The 18925-nt window shown below is 39.7% G+C and overlaps 1 protein-coding gene across 1 annotated transcript in view; it reads right to left on the bottom strand.

The window, feature by feature from the left end:
* TTC39B (tetratricopeptide repeat domain 39B) overlaps window positions 1-7324 on the bottom strand; it is a 56962-nt gene extending 49638 nt beyond the window's left edge. Inside the window, exon 1 of the mRNA XM_063295058.1 lies at window positions 7294-7324. The gene's annotated coding sequence lies outside the window, so the exon portion shown is untranslated. The remainder of the gene's footprint in view (window positions 1-7293) is intronic.
* Between the last annotated feature and the right edge of the window lie 11601 nt (window positions 7325-18925).

Genomic DNA, 18925 nt, shown 5'->3' with positions numbered 1-18925 from the left:
AGCATTGTCAACCTCCTGGCATCCCCAGACTGACGGATCTACTGAGATCCTCAATGCCACCGTTGAACAATTCCTCCGCTCCTACATCAACTACCACCAGGACGACTGGGTGGATTTGCTTCCTTTCGCGGAGGTTGCATACAATAACGCTGTGCATCAAAGCACGGGACAAACCCTTCAGGGTGGTATCGGGTCAGGACTTCGTCCCCATTCCCGAGCTCCCACAGCCCCTGTCTCCAGTACTGGTGGCCTGTGATTGGGGTTCTAAACTCACAGACTCCTGGCCCGTCATTAAGGACGCCCTCAATGAAGCACAGACCTCATACAAACTTCAGGCTGACAAGCACAGGCGCCAACAGCCACCTTTTCGAGTAGGGGACCTGGTTTATCTCTCCACTAAATTTATCAAGTCACCTCAGCCTTCCAAGAAACTGGCCCCCAAATTTATCAGCCCCTTTCAGGTTACACAAATTGTGAACCCGGTCACGATGCGTTTGGATCTACCTCATAATTTGAAGCAGCTGCACCATGTTCCACTGCAGCTTACTCAAGCCGGCCAGTGACCCCTCCCGGTGGCATCCACGCACTCCCCCCCCTCCACCCGTCATGATCGACAGACAGCAGCACTTCGAAGTCAAGGAGGTTCTCGACTCCCGCAAGCTTCATGGCTCTCTCCAATACTTAGTGCGCTGGAAACACTTTCCCCACCCCGAGTGGGTCGCTGCCTGCGACATTCAGGCCCCTGAGCTAGTCTGCAACTTCCACGTTGCATATCCCTCCAAGCCCTCGGCTTGATTTTCTTCAGGGGGGCGGTATGTCACGATCGCCGTTGCGATGTTTGCGACATCGTAACGGCTCGCATGACAAACGCATTGATGCGTGTCAATGGCTGGAGAGGTGTGGGCGATAAACCGGACAAAGAAAATAATGGGGTTGGGAGATCTACTGAACAAACAAGGTCCCATCGCCCGGTAATCGGCCATTGACGCCCCTGATAAAGAAAGGATCAGGGCGAGGTTCGGAAAGGTGCATCCGGGCTTTCGAGGAATATCAAGGTCTAATTGCCCGGTAATGGACCATTACCTCGCAGGAAGATAAACAGGGCGATGCCCGGGGCGAATGGGGCTGGACGACTTCTCACCTATCAAGTCTTGATGGCCTGTCACTCCATGGAACTCGTGGGGCACACCCGGGGAGTGTGGGGGTGGAGCGCTGTTTGGTGCGAGACTATTTAATTCAACTTTTGGCACGCTTCCCTCACTCTCAGCTTTTTACTGGTGTGCATTCTATTCTAAATAAAAGCCAGAGCTTAAACTTGATTTAGAGTCTGAGTCTTTTATTTGGTCTTAGGCATTCCTTACATACTGTCTATATGATTAGCAATGGCATTTCAAAGCTTGAAGTAGGTCATTGCTATCATCTTTATCTAAGAATTTTTAAGTAAGAAGGAAATTTTTAAACATAATTCCTATGAAGAAGGGCTATTACTAATAGGGAAAGTTAAACCAAGGTAATAAAGCTAGAGCAAATATTGGAAAGAGCAAGATCTCCATATAGACAAAGGCTACAGCTTTGTGTAACTTTCCCTTCTTTTCCTTTCTCTCACACAAAAACCACTTTCTTCTCTACCAACTAAGCAATGGGTCCAGGATACACATTTAATTTCTCTACAAAGCATAGAGCTACATTTTATTGGCATACAATGGTACTTATGTAGAAGTAGTATAGAAGGCCCCAGCAGTCATCAGAAAGAGCATATCTGAATCACACCTGCCAAATACAAACATACTTTCATTTTTGTATTATAATACTTTTTTTTCAGTAAAAATTATGAAGTAAATACAAGGTACTACCAACTGACAGATTTTGAGCCAAAGAATGTAAAGAGAATTTTAAAAAAATACTTTTTCAAAAGTGAATTCACATGATTGGATCAAGATACTTCAGAGAATCTATTTTAACGTTTAGAAAAATGCACAATTAATCCTTTAGTGTAGAGCATTTTCACTGACTTTTATTGTCATGGTCTTACTTTAGAACTATCATCTTTCCTATATTTTTAAATTCACAATATGCAAAATGTAAAAGTCTCTTGCAAAGTTTTTCAGAACAAATGGGAACCAACCAAAAGTAATAACTTCAGACTACAGTACTACCAGAAAAAATTATCAAGTTCTCTCCTTGTTATATCCACAGAATTCTATGGGAGGTTCAAATATTCTTCCCCCACTTTCCCCCTATTTCTTTTACTACTACTTCTTTATTTTTAACCAGGAAAAAAACTCTGAGAGAACAATGAAATAGATTTACAGTATTCGGAACTACTTTTCTGGAACCACATTATTAGCTTTTGCTTTGTGGAGAAAACATTATTTTGAATGTTCAAATTATATTTTGATCCTGCTGGGAAAATACCACTAATAATTCACTACCCATCATATCCATTGCAATTTTACTACTGTGGCAATTGTTATTTAGTGCCAGTATATTGTGTCAGTATATATAGTGCCAGGGGTATATTTTGTTATGAGACTGAAGTTACTGGTGACAAAATATACTCCTCAAGCTATTTGAAATAAGTCTTTTAAAAACTAGTATTTCTCTGGTTTATGAAAAAAAATAGTACTCAGGGGAAGTACTACAGTTTACTAAAAAAAAAAATTGTTTTCTCTCTTCTTTTCATCCATTTCAGAGCTATATGCTGCTCTTCTCCATTTATTGGAAAGTCATATTCATTCTTTAAAAAGGGGAAATTAACAAAAAGATAATGCCCTACAGCAAGATTACTTTCAGTCTTATTCATAATACATTGTAGAGTTACACATGCATAATCTGAGCTATGCTAATCATGTTATGTATTAATCTGTGAACTTTAAAAAATTGCACACAATGGCTATATTTATTTATTTATATATATATATATATATATATATATATATATATATATATAATTAAAAATATTCATTTTATTTTAGTATATTAGAGTCAAGAACTGAATATTTGTTGGAAGATTTTTAACCAATATTTCAAATCAAAGTTACCTTGAACATTCAGGAAGTGTAAAAGATGACTAAACGCTTTGATCTGGGTGGGGCAGACTAGGTCTTCTTTATCAGAATTCCCTTAGGAATAATTGTTTTATTTTTTAAAAGCAGCAAAGGACAAAATTGTGATTGTGACTGTGATTGTGATTCACCAATCAGAAAACTGAACAGGCACACAAATACAGCACACTAACTGGGAACAAAGTTAACTAATAATGCCACCTCCTATTAATAAAAGGATCTCAAGGGAAGGCTCCCAGGGCTTAACAATGAGTTAGCCAGCACAAAAAGCAACAAAATCAAAGCAAATATTTACAGTACTCCCACTGCATCATTGAAACAATGGCTCAGATCCAGTCACATGATTATGGCTGAATGGTCCTTTTTCTATGATTTCATATAAATTACTGTGAAGTTGCACAAAGTATGCTGCCTGAATCATATATTACAGTAGTAGAGCAGTTCTAAATTTAATGAGATGGAAGAATATTATAACATGCTTGCTAGCTTTTGAGACTATCAGTCTCCTACAAATTAACTGCTCTAGTTAAATCAAATAAAAATTATTAGGTAAGATGAGCAATTGATTTACTGAGAATTCCCCTACCTATCGTATTTTACAAACATGTATTCTTACCTCTGTAACAGTTTCAAGAACATATCTCTGCATACACAAATGATCAAGCTAGAGATCATTTATATAATCAGAAGCACAATGCTTGATACATGGAAATTACCAAGAGAAAAGGAAAATCATTCATGAAATTAACTCTTAAATGTTTATTTCTCCATGAACATCAGAATACAGTACATACTGAACTGGCTCTACTTTCATCACTAAGCTTACTACATGGTTTTAAAATGAAACACTCATATAAGTGATTGTATGTATGTATAATACATACAGACTTCCTGCCATCAATTTTAGCAGCTCCTATGATGAGAAAAGATACAGTATACTCACAGAATTAAATTAGGCAACTTCCAGATGATTAACTGCAAATTGCTATGTCAAGATAAGCCTCTCTCAGATTCATTTCTGTCACACACAGAAAAAGCAGCCAAAAGCACCCTGAGAAGGTCCCATTTTCTTATTCCTCATTGCCAGTGAGCTTCTTATTAGTTATGAAACAGAATAGACAGAAAAGTACACACAGCAGCAGGAATCCTCTGCATCAGATTTTACAAGAAATATCAGTTGACAGGACTGCAGCTACAGCAGTACTGGGAGATGATGCCTCTGCAGGAAGAGGATGCTGGGAGATTTTCCAATCTATGATGCAGTCTAATTCTAATCCATCACTGCCCGACTATAAAGGGGAAAAAACGGGTCTCAAAACAACTCAATGATTTCTATGTTTGAAGAACAAAAAACGGAGTTAGATTAGAGCTCTGCATTCCACTTATTATGAAATGTTATACATCTAATGAAAAGATTTGTAAACAAAGTTATTACACTGCGTCTATTAACGGAACAGAAAGGTCAAACAGACACTATTTAAAAATTCAATATCCCCATTCTTAAGATAACCTTACAATAAACAGAGTAAGCAATATTTAATGGAGATACAGTCTGCTATATCTAACACCTGATTTCTTTTCAGATAGCAGAAATTGGGACATTTATAGTAAGTTGGATAAATATGAGACTACCAATATCCAGGAATATAAAGCAAAAAGAACATGACAACTTTTAAGAATCAATCCATATGAAATATAATTTCAGTAAAAAAGAATAAATTAGTTTCTAGCAGTTCCTGTATCACCTCAGTTCTTTAATTTGATTATGACAGTAAGTTAAGAATGTAACATTAATATTCCACAGATTTCTAGGCAAGGAGATTTGGGAGACCCAACAATACGGGGTCTGCCAAGATATCAACAGTAGCACTGAATGAAGATCACTAGCTAGTCCTTTTCTGTAAAGAATTCATTTAGAAATAAAGTTTGTGTAAGAATGTGTCTGAAAAAGAAAATGTTGTATTAAAAACAGAGTTACACAATTGAGAGTTGGGGAACATACAGGTTTAACAAATTATTCTTACTACTTTAAAAAGTTCCACTGGGAATACAAAAAAAAAATTAAAATGATATTAATGGAGAAGTTTACAGAAGAAAAATGTCAGAAAGGAATAGATATTAAATACATAAACACATATATGGTAAATACCTACAGATATTAGGGGAAGGTGCATGAAGATTTCTATTGTGGCATCTTATCCTCCAAATGACAGACCGGTATGTCTTGGTAATGCAGGACAGTAAAATAGGCAATTCACATTTATTTATATTTAGCACTGCTTGGCCTTCACAGAGGGAACCTGGCTGATGTACAGTGGCAGTGGGCTTGCTGGTGTGGAGGCTCAGACTGTTCTCTTTACAGTGTCTCTGGCTGATGCCTGCCTTCCATGTACATGAATAGTCTAACCTGCCTGTTACACGTGGGCAGAGGAGCAGCCAGCTGAGTGGGTGTCCTGGCACCCAGGTCTCTCCTACTCTGCTTGTCCCTTGTGCAGACTGGTGAGGAGGCAGGGCCCTTTTGCTTTGCAACTGATGCTGTCATTATAGTGGCCTGCAGTCTCTCGGCAGGCATGTGCTGAGAAGCAATGGCTACATTTTTATTCTACTCTGCAGTAGTAACAACTGGCAACAATGCCACCAAACTATAAAATTAGCAAAATGGAGGGTTATAATGAACAGTATAAAGTAGTGGGGAATGCTAGGGAAAGTATAAGAGGAGGCACAGGAGGAACTGGCAGTATATGGGTGTGTGTGTAAGTGTGTTTATACACACACACACACACACACACACATATGAAATGACAACAAACTGTAACAGCCCCCACAGAAGACTGATCCTCAGATAAGGAGCCAGGGAAGGCCTCGGAAGTCAATAAATTTATAGATCCAGGGCTTAGTACAGCAAGCAGTGAATGTAAGTCCGGTACAATCATGGCAGTTTTGACCCCATATTCTTACAGAAATTTCTCAGAACCACCTTTTTTACTGTGAGCAGAGTCTTGAAGCCTTTTATATAAAACACGCCATCTGGAAGTAGCTTAACAGTGGAAACAACATCCATACCCTGTGCTCAGCTGTTCAAAGCCTGCCCTAAACATTCAGACGTACTTTTACGGTTGTAAATGTAAATGGTGGTGTTCGCAATGGTCCTAAGTACAAGTACAGGTCATAAAGCAGTTGTAACTTTGGACCGTCATTAAACAAACAGTTGTTAGGCAAAGATTACCTGTACCTAAATGCAGCATTATGGCAAATGTAATGCTATGCTAGCTCCTATAGAACACTGATGAGTTCTGCATATGATTTGTCGTGATTATTACCGGCGCAATGGCACTATGTTTGACAGTGTCTGGTCACCAAAATATTGAGCAAGCAGTGCTTGACAATCCATACAGGACATTATACTGGAGATGTGGGTCACTGCATTAAATACTCCATATCTTGTTTTCTACTCCTGCAGTTCTGCCGACTAAGCTTCATTTTGTTGTATGGCAGCTCAAGCTTGGCTAAGATTTATAGAAATTGTAACAGCAAACAGAATAAGCAATTGCTTAGGTTCTATTACATATTTGTTATATTTTGGGCATAATCCTTGATAAGGTCAAATATGCCTCACATATAATCATTCTGTTCTGTCTCAAATATTAAAAGCAGTGTAATGTGTGATCCAGATAAAATAGTATTTAGTATGGCAGAAGACATAAATCTGCCAAGTGCTGTACTGTATATTTAACTGTGTAACTGCTGAAGCTGATAGTGCAGGAACAAGTGATTCTCAGGCCAGATAAAACTGGTATATAAACAATAAGCAAATGGCCACCAGTCTTGAGGATGAGAAGACAACCATCAAATTTCAATTGACTCAAAAATCTGAAGAAAAAACCCTAGGATCTGGAGCAGGCATTTATATATTGGGCTTAATTTCTGTGTTCTTCAGAAGGCAGATCTTCTGCATATGTAGGATTTCTATCTCAATCCTCAATAAAGCAAAATAACCAGCTGTATCATAACTATGAGCTTCTTCTGTGTAGAAATCCCCAAGTATGGCTGGAGAACTGAGATTTACTGCTGAGCCTAGAATGAAATCTGACACTCTGCTCCAAGATGAAACAGTACTGGCAGAACATGAAGCAGGAAGAACAGAAAGGGCAGCAATATATTTAATTAGTACTTCTCATTTCTCATTCATCTCTGCTGGGAAAAAAGAGTAATAATAAAGGATACTTACACTGGGATGTGTTCAAAGGCATCTTCAAAGTTTTCCTGCAAATTAAATGAGAATAAATTAAATTTTCTGAAAGATCACTATCTTCCTATAAAAAAATCAACTTCACTAAATACAATACTATAGCTATGTACAGCTATTTCGTACTTGCTTTCTAACAGACTTTCTATGTTATGAAAAAGGATGGAAACAGAAATGGAGAACGCTGTAGGGTTACGAATGAAATGCCCACATGTCAGAATCCCTCTCCCCTAAACTTCTGTGAATAAAGTGATTTCATTGATCTTACTTAGGAGCACTCAAAGATAAGTATTTTCTTGTGATGAACGTATCTTTTCCTTCTTCTTGGTGATGAAAGGGTATATTTTTGTCAAAAAAATTACAAAAACCCAATTCAAATACTGACAAAATTAAAAAAAAATCAAAACTGAGAAACAGAATACTGAATGTTGTACACATGAGAAAGAAAATTTGGAAACTATTCAAGGTGAATAATGCAAAACAACAACAACAACTAGTTTGGAGAAGTCAATTTCAGTGCAGACTCTTTCAGAATACAGGATTGCAAATGAAGAAAGTTTATGATTTTGTAAATTAATCATAATCTTAAACGTTATGCCTATACATTTTAAGATGCTCAAAAGGCTTCATAAACAGGGGCAAGGGAATGAATATTGAATAATGAATACTAAGTAAATTTTTAAAAATTCATATTCACCAATTAAAGTCTAATGTGCCAGTATTAAATGCACTTAGAAGCCAAATTCCCACATCAAATTTGTGGATTCAATTGAGTCTCCTATTCATCACAATTCTGCAATATACACTTAATATGTTTTACAATATGTATACTTGTACATCTTTGTAAAATCAAATCCCTAAAAATAAATAATATCAAGCAACTAAATATATTTGATTGCTGAGACAGCTCAGATCTTTGAGAAATGCTATTTTCCTAATAGCCAGAAATTCAGCGGGAGAGAGCTAGTTTTTATAAATACATTTAGTTCTTAAATAGGAAGTAATTAGATGAAGATTGCTGCTACCTTGTGAAAGAATACAAAAGGCACAAAATTAATCTGGGATTTGCTTGCTTCTGCATTTAAAGGCAGAATACAATAATGTATTGCCATGTTACCTACATTATTTCATCTCTTGTGAACTTAAAACAGATGCAGTGAAAAAGAGAAGTAACTCTAAAAAATTGACCAGTAAGACAATCTGTTACAGGTATCATTCCCCAATGTGCCAACGACTAAAAACTGCATTACACTAGGGTAATACTGAAATGTTATGTAAGGCAGACATTGACAATACACTACTTTTATCTAATTGACCTTCTATGCTAAATGAGGGAATTATAATCTTTGTTGACAGCTGACAGCATTCGTATCTTTGCAAACTTTTGCAGAATCCATTTTATGGAACACATAAAATGGCTTCTGCAGCTGATTAAATCAGATGTGCCTATAAGAGACATTTACTATTTCAACATTGTAGATTTGCCCAGGATCAAATATAATGAAAGACATTGAAAAATAAAAAAAGAGCAAATCTTTCAGAAAGATTTACAAGGATGATAAAAGCAGGTGAGAGGCAGCTTAAAGATTAAACTCAGTTATTGCGATATGCAGTTTTGTAATATAAAGCCTACTTCATTAGGGTAAAAAAAAACCCCAACCTAAAAACAGCATTTAGTGGGGCAAATAGTTCAATGTTCAACTGAAAGATAATATGGAACCCTAATTTACAAAGCAAGGCCCATTAGGATTATTCTTCCTTTGAAACAGAAGTACCAACTTTATATTAACATACCCATAACACACACACTAGATAACATTACGTAACACTCCAGATGAAGCTTGAGGTTTATTTATCATATTTCTTCACAGCCCATCCATTCTGAGCCATTTCAGCATCCTTCTTACTCAAAAGTCAGAAAAGCAATCCATAACAGCCCAGCTCATTGAATGCCCTATGACTCATTTCTTCCAAACCAGGCTATTGAATTGATTTCTAATGATATATTATAGGTAGTAATCTTATGCAGAATGGGATGTGGAAAATATGTCAATTTGAATACTGACTGTTCTGAAGAACTCTGGAACATTCCGTTCCTCCTCCAAGTCATGCCCTTCCAGGGTAGGTTCAGCATGGTCTGGAGTTGGCTCATCAGAGTCTTGTGAAGGAACAGAACATTCTGGAATTCACTGAAATGTTTCATTCTTGATTCAACTAATTTTCCACAACCCTAATACAGAAGCTGGTTTGCTTTAATTACATGTATATTTTATTGAACTGATTCATAAAACTGAATGTCTCATTCAGGCTTGCATGGAAATTTGAAAAAAGACGTAACATCTTTAATGAGTGGCAGGGAGGTGCTGCATTTGTTCAAGTTCTGAAGTATCTCTTAATCATTTATAAAGCTTGCTATTTTTTAGAAAATGAAAGAACTAATGCAAGAGACCAATCCCACAGTAATTGCTAGATATGTGTGTATGTATGTGTGTGTGTGTGCACACATACACACAGAGTTCAAGGTTAAAAATGGCCCTATCCCTGTGGTTCCTATATATTATGCCAGGCTGAAATTGCCTACATATTTATGTTTGAAACATGAGAAATATTTTTATCCAGCACATTTTAAAGATCTTTTCTAAATATATGCATATGCTTTAAAAAATCTGTTCAATCTTGTCCAATTCTCGGAGACTGCCTGCACAAGTTCCTGCAGTTTTCTTGGCAAGGTTTTTCAGATGTTTTGCTATTGCCTCCTTCCTAGGGCTGAGAGACAGTGACTGGCCCAAGGTCACCCAGCTGGCTTTGTGCCTAAGGTGGGACTAGAACTCACGATCTCCCAACTTCTAGCCCAATGCTTTAACCGCGACAGCAAACTGGCTGTCTATGCATATGCTACATTTCAACAATATGGCTTGCATCAAAACATTAGAAAAGTCATCTCTGAATTCAGTTTGTTTCCTTTGGCAAATATTATCCATCATCTTGTGTATCTAAGGAGGTAGCAGTTCTTGAAATGTGTTGGGGAAAAAAGCAAAGTAACAACTCCTTTACACAGTTTTATCACTGCGGTCTCACTATGGCAGTGGCAGGAACAGCCACCCAGTCCAGAAGGTGTATCATTACTACTTTGGATTATCACAAGCTGTGAATGTCCCACATGACTATTCACTTAGGCAGGAAGTACTGATAAGTGATATGGTTCCATATGCTTGTCAAATGAAGCCTGAAAAATTCAGATACATATGCAAAGATTAATTCTCTGGTCAGCCAGGGCAGCTCCTTCTATGAATTGCTTAGCAGTATTAAATTATAACTTTATTAATCAATTGACGAATCAAAACCATGGCTGTCAGCCACAACAAAATACAATAAAAAGAGATAAGGTAAGATACAGTAAAATAGGATAAAGCAAAGTAAGGTAAAAATAAAATAAAATAAAACAAAGATAGAAGAGTGTTATAAAATAGTGTAAGATAAAATAGAATGCTGACACACAAAATGAATATTAAAGTACGAAACACCATGTGTTTTAGGTGAACTCACCACCTTTACATGCAATCCCAATGTGTTCTATAAAACATGTTCTCAGTTGGACAGCCCTAACTATATGCTTAACAGTTCTAATGACTACATATGTGTTTGTGTCCTGTAAGAAATACAACAATCTTTTGTTATGGTCCCAATATATGGTTCTGTCATGTAGTGTCTGTAAGTATTGAGCCCTTGCTGGGGCATATAATTGGTAGTTGAACAGGACATGCACAATGTCTTCTATTTTCAGTGCTCCACAAAGACACATTCTCTAGACTATGGATGGAATCATCCATATTTTACCATAAAGTCAAACCTTATGTCAGCTATTTTTCTGTTTGAAAAGACATTTTATTCTTGGCCAACCATTTCAATGACCTGAAGTTTGCAAGTACTCAATATTAATTGGGGCATTAACATCCAAGACTCTTTCTTTGAATATTGCCTTGGCCTGATGTCTAGCTGAGAGTAGATACTGTGTTGAGAATCCAAGCTGTGAGATGATTTGGAGAAGGTGATTCATCCGTGTGGTGGGTTGAAGTGTGCCCATCTGTTCTTCAAGGCACATTTTTGGTAGTAAGTCAGGTTCCATTGGAAGAATTGTCTACCAGTAGTTAAAGACTTTGTGTTACTGTTAGACTGTAAACGGACTGGGTACCTGTTTCAGCTCTGAATGCTGGCGGTGTATTCCTGTTGGTCCCTAGAATAAATCTTAAGAAGAGTGCCTGATTTTGTTGGGGGAGGGGTGCTTTGATAGGCCCCACAATTCTGTACCTCATGTTAGCACTGGTGCAATTTTTGCCTTGTGGACCTTTACAATGGAAAGCAGAGTGCTTGGGTGGTTATAGCTAAGTGATTTAGTTAGCATTTTAGAGCTTGCTGTGGCCTTTATAGAACTTCTTTTGAAGTGGTTGGCCCAAGGCCCTGTATCCATAAAAACCAACCCTAAATATGAAAGTCTGTTTATTCCATAGGTTCCCCAAGTGCCAATTGCATTTGGCCAGTCTTTTCCCAAAAAGCACCACTATGGATTTAGTCTTATTAATGTTCAAAGAAATAGAGGTGCAATAGGTACCAAATTCCCCCATCGATCGTCTCAAGCCTACTTGGGAGTATGACATCAGAACCATATCATCTGCATACAAAGGATGTCACTGTGTCTGTTAAGGATCTTTGGCACGTATCAGTAGAGTAGAGTCTTGACATAAAGGTTAAACAACACCCAGGCCAAGATGGATCCTCGTCTAACACCTTTATAAGTGGATATGCTCTGTGTGAGAGCACCACTGACTCCAGTACATGTATTTATATAACGGGCCTTTACCAGGTATAGAAGTCTGGGTTTAGCTTGGCCAACTTCTTCTATAAGATCTGTTTATGGGGTCAAATTTATTTATTTATTTATTCGTGTCAGAAGCATCATAATTAAAATAAGGCATACTGTAAAACATAGAATTTAAAATATAAAATATAAATGTTAAAATATATAAAAGTTAAACAGATCTTGCCCAGAAACCGGCAACATTAATTGCGTTCTGTTGTGCTGTCATGAGGTCCTCAAATGTGCATTGATCAGGGCACAAAGGACAAGTGTACATACATATTGTTGTCTGCATGTCTCCACAGTCACAAAGGGCAGAGGCCACTGGATAGCCCCATTTGTTCAGAGTATCTCTGGATCTTGTTATGCCTGTGAGCAGTCTGTTCAACAATTTCCATACTTCCCAACTTTTGCCAGACCCATGGGGTCAAATACCATGCCAAGATTATGAAAGATGTAAACAGGTGTTTCTTCAGCAAAGGATCGTTACCTTGTCGTGGTGCTGGAGCTTGAGCACCTCAATGATGCCATGAGCTAAACCGTGAAGGGCCACCCAAGACGGGAAGGTCATGACAGAGAGGTCAGACTAAATGCGATCCCTGGGGAAGGTAATGGCAACCCACCTCAGTATTCTTGCCGTGAAAACTAAATGGATCAGTACAACCAGAGATATGTCGGTATACCATCGGAAGATGAGACCCCCAGGTCGGAAGATGGTCAAAATGCTACTGGGGAGGAACAGAGGATGAGCTCAACTAGCCCCAGACGTGATGACGCAGCTAGCTCAAAGCCGAAAGGACGGCTAGCGGCCAACGGTGCTGGTGGTGAACGGCGAATCCGATGTTCTAAGGATCAACACACCATCGGAACCTGGAATGTAAGATCTATGAGCCAGGGCAAATTGGATGTGGTTATTGGTGAGATGTCAAGATTAAAGATAGACATTCTGGGCGTCAGTGAACTGAAATGGACTGGAATGGGCCACTTCACATCAAATGACCACCAGATCTACTACTGCGGACAAGAGGACCACAGAAGAAATGGAGTAGCCTTCATAATTAATAGTAAAGTGGCTAAAGCAGTGCTTGGATACAACCCAAAAAACGACAGAATGATCTCAATTCGAATTCAGGGCAAGCCATCTAACATCACAGTGATCCAAATATACGGCCCAACCACAAATGCTGAAGAAGCTGAAGTAGAGCAGTTCTATGAGGATCTGCAGCACCTACTGGACAACACGCCTAAAAGAGATGTTATTTTCATCACAGGAGACTGGAATGCTAAGGTGGGCAGTCAAATGACACCTCGAATTACAGGTAAGTATGGCCTGGGAGAACAAAACGAAGCAGGACACAGGCTGATAGAATTTTGCCAAGACAATTCACTCTGCATAACAAACACTCTCTTCCAACAACCTAAGAGACGGCTTTATACATGGACTTCACCAGATGGACAACACCGAAATCAGATTGATTACATCCTTTGCAGCCAAAGGTGGCGGACATCTGTACAGTCGGTAAAAACAAGGCCTGGAGCTGACTGTAGTTCAGATCACGAACTTCTTCTTGCACAATTTAGGATCAGACTCAAGAGATTAGGGAAGACCCACAGATCAGCTAGATATGAGCTCACTAATATTCCTAAGGAATATGCAGTGGAGGTGAAGAATAGATTTAAGGGACTGGACTTAGTAGATAGGGTCCCGGAAGAACTCTGGACAGAAGTTGGCAGCATTGTTCAGGAGGCGGCAACAAAATACATCCCAAAGAAAGAGAAAACCAAGAAGGCAAAATGGCTGTCTGCTGAGACACTAGAAGTAGCCCAAGAAAGAAGGAAAGCAAAAGGCAACAGTGATAGGGGGAGATATGCCCAATTAAATGCAAAATTCCAGAGGTTAGCCAGAAGAGATAAGGAATCATTTTTAAACAAGCAATGCACGGAAGTGGAAGAAGACAATAGAATAGGAAGGACATGAGACCTCTTCCAGAAAATTAGAAACATTGGAGGTAAATTCCAGGCCAAAATGGGTATGATCAAAAACAAAGATGGCAAGGACCTAACAGAAGAAGAAGAGATCAAGAAAAGGTGGCAAGAATATACAGAAAACCTGTATAGGAAGGATAACAATATCGGGGATAGCTTTGACGGTGTGGTCGGTGAGCTAGAGCCAGACATCCTGAAGAGTGAGGTTGAGTGGGCCTTAAGAAGCATTGCTAATAACAAGGCAACAGGAGATGACGGCATCCCAGCTGAACTGTTCAAAATCTTGCAAGATGATGCTGTCAAGGTAATGCATGCTATATGCCAGCAAATTTGGAAAACACAAGAATGGCCATCAGACTGGAAAAAATCAACTTATATCCCCATACCAAAAAAGGGAAACACTAAAGAATGTTCAAACTATCGAACAGTGGCACTCATTTCACATGCCAGTAAGGTAATGCTCAAGATCCTGCAAGGTAGACTTCAGCAGTTCATGGAGCGAGAATTGCCAGATGTACAAGCTGGGTTTAGAAAAGGCAGAGGAACTAGAGACCAAATTGCCAATATCCGCTGGATAATGGAAAAAGCCAGGGAGTTTCAGAAAAACATCTATTTCTGTTTTATTGACTATTCTAAAGCCTTTGACTGTGTAAAAGGTAAAGGTAAAGGTTTCCCTTGACGTAAAGTCCAGTCGTGTCCGACTCTAGGGGGCGGTGCTCATCTCCGTTTCAAAGCCTTGGAGCCGGCGTTGTCCATAGGACACTTCCGGGTCATGTGGCCAGCATGACTCACGGAACGCCGTTACCTTCCCGCCGAAGCGGTACCAATTAATCTACTCACATTTGCATGTTTTCGAACTGCTTGGTGTGCAGAAGCTGGGACGAGCAACGGGAGCTCACCCCGCCGCGCGGTTTCGAACCGCCGACCTTCCGATCGACAGCTCAGCGGTTTAACCCGCAGCGCCACCGCGTCCCTCCCTTTGACTGTGTGGACCATAACAAATTGTGGCAAGTTCTTAGTGGTATGGGGATACCAAGTCATCTTGTATGCCTCCTGAAGAATCTGTATAACGACCAAGTAGCAACAGTAAGAACAGACCATGGAACAACAGACTGGTTTAAGATTGGGAAAGGAGTACGGCAGGGCTGTATACTCTCACCCTACCTATTCAACTTGTATGCAGAACACATCATGCGACAAGCTGGCCTTGAGGAATCCAAGGCTGGAGTTAAAATCTCTGGAAGAAACATTAACAATCTCAGATATGCAGATGATACCACTTTGATGGCTGAAAGTGAAGAGGAACTGAGGAGCCTTATGATGAAGGTGAAAGAAGAAAGTGCAAAAGCTGGTTTGCAGCTAAACCTCAAAAAAACCAAGATTATGGCAACCAGCTTGATTGATAACTGGCAAATAGAGGGAGAAAATGTAGAAGCAGTGAAAGACTTTGTATTCCTAGGTGCAAAGATTACTGCAGATGCTGACTGCAGTCAGGAAATCAGAAGACGCTTAATCCTTGGAAGAAGAGCAATGACAAATCTCGATAAAATAGTTAAGAGCAGAGACATCACACTGACAACAAAGGCCCGCATAGTTAAAGCAATGGTTTTCCCTGTAGTAACATATGGCTGCGAGAGCTGGACCATAAGGAAGGCTGAGCGAAGGAAGATCGATGCTTTTGAACTGTGGTGTTGGAGGAAAATTCTGAGAGTGCCTTGGACTGCAAGAAGATCCAACCAGTCCATCCTCCAGGAAATAAAGCCAGACTGCTCACTTGAGGGAATGATATTAAAGGTAAAACTGAAATACTTTGGCCACATAATGAGAAGGCAGGACACCCTGGAGAAGATGCTGATGCTAGGGAGAGTGGAAGGCAAAAGGAAGAGGGGCCGACCAAGGGCAAGATGGATGGATGATATTCTAGAGGTGACGGACTCGTCCCTGGGGGAGCTGGGGGTGTTGACGACCGACAGGAAGTTCTGGCGTGGGCTGGTCCATGAAGTCACGAAGAGTCGGAAGCGACTAAACGAATAAACAACAACAAACAGGTGTTTACCATCTGTTGTATATTTAGTAATACAGTTGTCAGCACCTGATCACTCGAGCAGTCACACAACTACAGTCAGGAGGCTGGGATTCCTTTAACTGTTTTAATGAAGGGTAACGCACGGTACAGAAGGCAAGCTGCAGATAAAGAGTTCCCGCTCAAACCTAACTTTAAAAACTACATTCCCTTAGTTAGTCCCCTTTCCCATGAAACCATGTCACCCCCCATCCCATCCAGATGGTATTCCTGGGATATCTCAACCCCGTGTCCTTGATGTCCGCCATAGCCATAATAAGCCACTTCACACTCCAACTTCACACCCTCTCCCATCTGGCGACACGGAGTCCATTCCTTGGAGAAGGAGATGATGGTAGATGCTCCGATAAGGGGTTTTGTAAAACCTTTGATCAGGGGGATCTGACAACAGTGATGTAGAAAGAAGCAGTTACCTACTGTGGAGTGCCTAGGTCTGAACCTGGCCTGTTCTTCCACTAATATGTTCTTCTCAATCACCCAATCCTCTATTTTGCTCAAAGGATGTTTTGATACATCTTAGCTGTTATATCTTAGCTGTTATATCTTAGCTGTTATATCATACCCAGGCTTATGGGTCTGTAATTTGTAGACTCTTGTCTCCTTTTTCGTGCATGGGAACTATGATGGAGAGTTCCCATCCTGCTGGGATATGGCTAGTGTTGTCAAAGTAAACAGCCCTGCCAGCAGTGGACCCCACTAGCTAATGTGTAGGAAGTCTTCACCAGGTGCCTTATTGGGTTTCAATGAGTGAATAACGTGTTTAATGTCTGTCACTGACACTAGTGGCCAAGGAGAGAAGTTATCGGGGTCAGAAACTCAGTAGTTATCTTTTTTGGATGATCCAGCTTGGAGTTGGCAGATAAGTTAGTATAAAAATCTTCCCAAACTGAAACTGAGATGGGGATATCAAGTAGAAGCTTACGCTCCTTCAGCATGCTAGATACAATGTTCCAAAATATGACTGAGTTTCGCTGACTTTTCCACCTCAGACCACACCAAAACTGAGTGTTGCACCTTCTTGGTAGCTGTTAGTTTCTTGTAGTTACATCTAAGCTTTAGCATCCTGGCATGATTGTTTGGTATGGGGTTTCTTTGAAACGATGCATAGCTGCTTTTAGGGTCTTTCTTGAGCAAGAGCAATCAAGGTCGAACTAGTTAGATCTTATGGACTGTCGGTTCCTAGATGGCAATTTATCTATTAAAAAGTTTCTTAATGTGTAATACAATTAGCATATCCGGTAAAAATTCAATTTGTGTCTTGAATAGATGTTACAACCATTTTCATCAAGACTGTGCCCTCTCAGAATTCATAAAGCTAGAAATTGTTTTGGTGTCACCTTAGGCCATTTGAGCCTCCTGGGTAGCCTCACTTCAAGGTTAGCGAGTGGTCTCTTATTGTGTGCTATAGGTAGTCTTAAATCAGAATTGCCATAAAAATTGGCTGCAACTGGTTGAAGGTCACTGTCCTCCCTCATGTAGACTTAAATGTCTGAGAATAACTTGTTTTTGTCTGTTGAGACATATATGCATTCTAAGACAATATCAGCATGGAAGGTAAAGGGATATGTAAAGCAACCGTCTTTGCCTCCTAGCATATGAACATTTCATGTATATGTTAAGGAGATCATTTTGGAGCCTGCCATGTTCCTTTTAAAGTCTCTGGAGTGCCAGGATGGTTCATTTGATAAATAGTCCTCAGGTGTGATGCCCAAGTGGGCATAATAATGCTAAGAAGCCCCCACCCTAGTGCTGAAGTCCAGTAGGATCATAACAGCTTTGTGATGTTTTATATTTATCTCTAGGACTGTCTTTTCTAATTGCACCCAAATGTCAGGGAAGAAGCAGGGAAAGGAATACAGTATGGGGATAGGTATAAATTCAGCAGCACAACTTCAGATGATTTATATTTGAATTAGATACAAGATAGGAGGGGTCTTCTCTGAGGACCAGTTCCTGCCCTTGCCAGCCCAACTATGCCTTAGCAAATACACACAATCCCCCTGAGGCCTGCCCTTTTATCTTGAATTTATATGCTGGTGTAGACCAAGGTCTACAGCCTGGTAAGTAAGCTTCTTCATTACCGGTGGTCAACCATGTCTCCTGGAGTGCTATAATGTCAAACTTGGAGATGAACTTCAACAGAACTCCATCTGACATTCTATTCTTCTATCTGGCTATATCACATGTGAATAGCTGGATAGTTTCCTTACTGCCAGAAAGGGTAGCTGAGAATGAGGTTTAATGGTGTGGCTCATGCATCATTCTACAAGTAAGATGAGATCCAAAATTCCTTCACTATCTAGAAAGTCACATTGATTGAAATTTGGGCTGCCTTTGCCACTCTGTTGCCGCTGGATGAAATCAGGTAGGTTTTGTGATGACCTGCAGATCGGATGGTGAACATTAGTCAACTGTTGTTTCATGTCTATGTCAGTGACCAGATAGATAGTCTGGAGAGGTGGTCTTCTTCCTGCCTCAGAGGGTGCGTTTGACACAATTCCCTCTAGTTCCTGGAGCAGAGGTTTTGTAATGGTTGCCTATTCTAAAACACCATCAGACTCATGAATAGGAATTCAAAGATATCTGATTTATTAAAGAATAGTATGCAGGATCACAGAGAAAGCTGAGAATGATGAAACCGTGCCAAATTCAAACTAAAAACCCTCGGTGCAAATGAAATCCCTCCCCCC

Source organism: Candoia aspera, chromosome 2 (genome assembly GCF_035149785.1).
Source record: "Candoia aspera isolate rCanAsp1 chromosome 2, rCanAsp1.hap2, whole genome shotgun sequence".
In the NCBI taxonomy this organism is placed as follows: domain Eukaryota; kingdom Metazoa; phylum Chordata; class Lepidosauria; order Squamata; family Boidae; genus Candoia; species Candoia aspera.
Note: the sequence above shows the minus strand (reverse complement) of the source record. Positions and strands in the feature narration are given on the sequence as shown.